Source organism: Zea mays, chromosome 8, assembly GCF_902167145.1.
Source record: "Zea mays cultivar B73 chromosome 8, Zm-B73-REFERENCE-NAM-5.0, whole genome shotgun sequence".
NCBI classification, from domain to species: Eukaryota; Viridiplantae; Streptophyta; class Magnoliopsida; order Poales; family Poaceae; genus Zea; species Zea mays.
Window position 1 is genome coordinate 39,255,437 of NC_050103.1, and position 5,753 is coordinate 39,261,189.

A 5,753-nucleotide genomic window follows, 5' to 3' on the forward strand; every position below is an offset into this window, starting at 1 on the left:
TTAACGGGCCAAGTTTCACTAGAAACAACATTCATCTCATCAGGCGTGATTATCGCCATCTCAAGTTTCCTTTCCAGGGGGAAGATGAGATGATTTTGAATTTGAAATGCACTGAATAAGTTTCCTTTCCAGGTAAGATGAGATGATTTTGAATTTGAAATGCACTGAATATACGGATCAAAATTCCTTTCTATCTTCCTCAAGCCCGGTGAGCTCGATCTTCGAACTGGTCGACAATCAGTGACTCTCCTAGCCGAAGTCAGCACATGGCCGAGAGTAACAGCCTATGTTGAACTGTTCTTCGGCAAGGGTCCTTTCCATGGGTTCTGTCGTTATGTGCCATGTCAAAGCTATAAACTTGCCACATTCTGATCTCATAACTGATTAAGAAACATAGGACAGTTTCTGTTAGGAGTCCAGATACATAGTTGAAAATACAAGAGAAGTTACCTCACAGTTTGACAGAGCACCAGGAAGTTTGAGCAATGCTGGGAATCACCACTATCTCTTATAATGAAAGAGAGACCTCTTTCTCTTCCACTCCTAGATCATAATGAGGTTTGAGCAATCTAAAGTAAATGTTTCCCATACTCTAAGAAGTTATTTTCATATAGGTGATTAAAAATAGAAGACCCGGTGGAGATATCTATTATATAGGTGAGAAAAAAAAATAAAAGACTCGGTGTAGTGCTTCAGCGGCAGTCGTGCAAGTGCAATTAAGGGTATGTTTGGTTGGAGAGTTAAATAGAATGAAGCAGCTCTATTTCCATTTTGAGAATGTAGCCATTCTATTCCACAAACAAAATAGAGACACTCTATTTTTTGTTTTGTTGAAAAGTAGAATAGAGCAAAGGCACTCCGTTCTCTGTTTAGTTGGAGAGCCATATGAGTGTAGATGGTAGAAGAGGGAAGAGAGCGCTCACGTCCAAAAGAGCACTCGCATCCGGTCGTTTTTGTGGAGCGAGAGCATTCCAATTATTTATGGTAAATTTCTATATGGAGACTTCAGGAGTCATTCCACTCCTCTTTTGTTGGAAACCAAACATCCAAAAAATAAGAATGGAGCCACTTCATTCTTCTCCACTCCTCAACCAAACACACTCTAAATTAGGGTACGTTTGGTTGGAGAGTCAATTAAAATGAAGCGGTACTATTATAGTTTTTTAGAATGGAGCGGTTCTATTCTAATTTTTAAGAATGGAGTCGTTCTGTTCTCCGTTTGGCAAGCAGAACAGATCCACTCTATTTTTTTGTTTGGTTGTAGAGTAGAATAGAGCGGAGCCGCTCCGTTATTTGTTTGGTTGGAGAGTCGTATGAGTGTAGAGGGGAGAAGAGGGATGAGACCGCTCACGTCCGAGAGAGCGATCGCATCCGACCATTTTGGTGGAGCAGAGCACTCCAACTATTTATGGTAAATTTTTATATGGAGACTCTAAAAGCCACTACGCTCCTATATTGTTGAAAACCAAACATCTAAATAAAACTAGAATGGAGTCGTTCCATTGTTCTACACTCCTCAACTAAACACACCTTTAGACTCCTCTAGTCCCATTTGTCCCTGTAATATGTCTAGATGGGCTGACGCCACTGTTGGGGATTTTGGCCACTAGAATTAGGGTTTCCTCTGAGTCTATATATTTATATCCATGTGTTATGAAAATACAAGAGTACTTCACTCTCTTACATGTTACCAAAGGCCTAAGTTTTGTCCCCCCAGTTCACAACCGTCGGCCTCTTCCACCCATAAGACGTTGGCTGCTACCCGTCGCCGTCCCCGGGAGGCTCCTCCTCCCCGGGGCGCCGCCCCCGTTTCCCCACACGCCAACTTCTCCTCTCCCTCCCCATGCCTTCTCCCGGCATACTCCCATGGCTGCGCAGGGAAGCAGCAGCCCTCTTCCCCATGGCTGCCCCCTTCATGCATGCGCAGGTGCTCCCATGGCGCTCTGATGGCCGGTGCTTGCCCTCCCCTGCCGTTCCTTTTCTCCCTTGGCTCCTTCCCCGACATTCTCCTCCACTAGAGCCGCCCCCAAATCTGGTCATCCTCCTCCCAACGCCAGCCTTCTTCAACTCCGGCAGCAGGCGTGCTCCTGTGCCCTCTCCCTCTGCTCGCGTGCAAGGGCATTCTTCCTCAGGCGCTGCTTCCTCGTCTCCAAATCCGGCCACCTGCCGTTGCCGTGGCCATCGTACTCCCTCCCCAGCAGCTCTAGCCACCGGGGCGAACTCTGTCTGCCTCCGCTGTCCAGGCGCTAGGCGCAACTCGCCACCAGCCAGTGCGTCGCGACCGCGTCGGCGCGCATCTCGCTCTCCCGCGCTCCTCCCAGGGTTCACTCTATCGATAGGAAAAAAATATCGGAGGTTGGCGATAAACAGGATTATCGGATTTATCGGATTTCTATCGGCGATAAGTAAATTTTTTCGGCACAAATTTTTTAAAAAAATGTCAGTTTATCAAGAATATCATGTAGATTATATCTAGACATTTAACAAAATAAAACAACACATTAGCACATTCATAATTCACACATTCATAGCTCACAGTTTAACACAATCATAGTCCATTCATAATTCACACATTCATAGTTCACAGTTTCACACATTCATAGTCCATCCATAGTTCACACATTAGCACATTATATAGTATAGCATACAAGCACATGAATCAAAAGTCCAAAATAAGGCAAAGACATGTGCTGAAAATATGACAATGAAATCCTTCATAGTCCTTGGAGAGGCTTTGATCACTTGTCACTGTGAATGTTGACAAGTTTATAGTCAGTCGCTAAATTGTAATTCGATGTTCATATACAAAGACCAGATGTTTGTCTAACCTTATAAAGTTCCTTCACAGGGACTTTCTTTAGCCGTGTTGATCTTGGACGAAGTGGAGGATTTGGAGCTGCTTGCTCATGCATAGCACCTACAAACATAAATACAAGTCTTAGCATGTTTTCTATCTACCTTTTGTAATTCAATATGTTATAGTTCAATCTAAATGGAAAACCCACTCACCATCCCTTGATCCATCACCACTAGGTCCAACTTCACATGCTCCACCCCCACTAGGTCCAACTTCACATGCTCCACCACCACTAGGTCCTCTAAATTCCCATTCGTCTCCAAACCCATCACCTGCTTTGAGTCCATAAAAGATTACAATAGTTATATGTTGTTAAAATTATCAAAGAACTTGAAAGTTCATTCCTCACATAGATTACCTGTGTCATCATTTGAACTGCTATCACATAATTCAACATTTATTGGGCTACCTTCTGAAGAATCTGACTCAACATCGTCCTCCATTTCTTCCTCAATATCCACAAGTCTTGCCTTTCTTTTCTTCTTACCATCTCTTGTATTAAAATCCATTCCTAACTCATCCATGAGAACTCTAGATAGGATTGGGGATTCAAGCTCATTGTCATCATACTCATCAAGAATAGGCGTAGACCCACTCCTTGAGTTGCACAACCAATCCATGATTGGGTTACCTTCATCATACATAGCACAATCTATCATAACACTATATGGATCCAACTCAGTATCTTTGAAGACTTGCATTTCTTGAAGACTTTGCATGTCATTCTCGAAATATTGGATGTGTAATTTCAAATTGTAGTGGACATAAACCAACTTGTGGAGCTTCTCATAACCCAAACGATTTCTCAGTTTGGTATGGACCAATGCAAATGTGCTCTAGTTTCGCTCGCATCCACTAGAGGAAAGACATTGTGAAACAATTCGACGTGCAAGCATTTGTAGTTCTTTGTGCTCTCCTCCATATGCACTCCACCATTCAGCTACAAAAATGAACAAGGGCCATTTAATAAGAGTACTAAAAATTGCAAGACCACCACCAAAGAGGCATAATAATGAGTCAAGTAAAAACCTGCACTCATGCGTCCATTAGTTGCTGAACGTTCGGCTTCCTCTCCTGCAAATAATCCTCTTTTTGCACAGAAAAAAAGCATATTGCTCAATTGCAGCAGATGCAATCTTAGATGAGCTTGCAAGCTTCTTAAGAGCCAATGTAACCGCATGTCTAGTAGATGGCTTTCTTGCAAGCTTAGTCATATATAATGTTTTAGGATCAAGTGCACCAGCTAGAGAAAGAAGCAAGATTATTATTAGAAACAAATTCAACAAAAAAGAACATAAATTGAACAATTCTCATTTCATCCCTTACCTGCAACAATGAGAGTATCATTAAGCATATATTTTAGTCTCTTCTTGATCACTCCAACTATTCTATCGAGAAGAGCTTTCTCTTTACTTAAATTACCACGTATTTGAGCCATGGCTGTCATCATCTTTGGAAGAAATCCAGCTATAGTTGCATTTTTTTGTTGATCAGCATAGCGAAGCACAGTATAAATTGGTGTGACAGCATTCAACACCAATTCCATGTCATTCCACCATCTTCTATTTAACAAACAATCATAAGTAAATGCATGATCTGCTTCATCTTTCCATGCGTTGTTTTTCCAATCATCAGACACCATCCATTGCATAAACTTATCTTGTCTATCCCAGAAACTCTGAAGGAAGATAAAGACGGTGCCGAACCTAGTGGCATTCCACCTAATCAACTCTCCACCAATTTTCTCCCTCATCATAGCATGAAGCCTGCAAGTACAAAAATAGAGTTTAAACACAAATATAAAGTATTGAATATATGTTTATCAAATATATATATATACACACTTACCTGTTATGGTTATAGAAGAATCTACAAATGCTCCCAAACACATGCAGCCACATTTCCAGGCAATCCTCCCAAATGCTCTCTTAGACGGGTTGCACCTTCACCCTTGATACGACTAGTGCAATAATTACAACTAAAACCATTTCCATAAGGCTCACCATGGCTCCATGGGCTCTCAATGCCTCCTTTTAATTTCACACGCCTCCCTGCAGTGTAAGTCCACAATATTTTAAAAGTGCACGAGTATAATACCATAAACAATGATTTTTTATTGACCATCACATAAAAATACACTAACATGTATCTACCATTTTGTCTGACCACCTCAACAGTGTTTTCAGGCATTGTGCTCGTACCAGCAACGTCGCTTGATGATGCTCCAATGACACCTTTTCCTTTGCGATGGCAATCGCTTTGTTCGTGTGTCACAGTTGCATTTGAACGCCCTCTAGGATGGGCATCGTCTTCCTCAACCTCAAATGCCATGTGTTTCTAACTTTCTACAATCATCTCAAATAATTGTATATTAACCAGAAAGCAAACATCTACTTTTAATATTTCTATTTATAAAAAATGACAATAACCAGGACAACATGAAGCTTACTGAACATACCTTCTGATCACAAAACCGTGCTCTGCAAACATGGCCAAAAGGGCCTTCACCGACCAGATTGTCAGCACTGAAGCTCTCGGTTGCTACCTGCAAATCTGAAATCTGCCACTGTCTATGCAGTTGCCCTGATGGAAGAGAGGTTTATTCTCTTTGCAGCAGGCTTGTTAGTGGGATTATTTTAGTCAAAGGACTTGTGCAGCTAGATTTTTGACGGCGGCTTCAAGTTCATTGAGACATTCTTCTTCAGTTCCTTTGCAGTGGGTGGGAGTGAGACAACATGGATGGGCTTCAGCTCTGAAAGAATGATTGACTAAGGCAATAAAAAAGGCAGTCCTAGAGCTGGGAAGAACAAGTAATCAACGGGGAGCAGAGATGTGCCGGGTCCTAAATGCGCCAGGTCCGAGATGCGTAGCGGCATAACAGGGAACAGAGATGCGT

The 5,753-nt window shown here is 42.1% G+C and overlaps 1 pseudogene; it reads right to left on the reverse strand.

Annotated features, from left to right (window-relative positions):
• Positions 1-2,063: 2,063 nt before the first annotated feature.
• LOC103653157 (uncharacterized) lies at positions 2,064-4,758 on the reverse strand (annotated as a pseudogene).
• Positions 4,759-5,753: the final 995 nt, after the last annotated feature.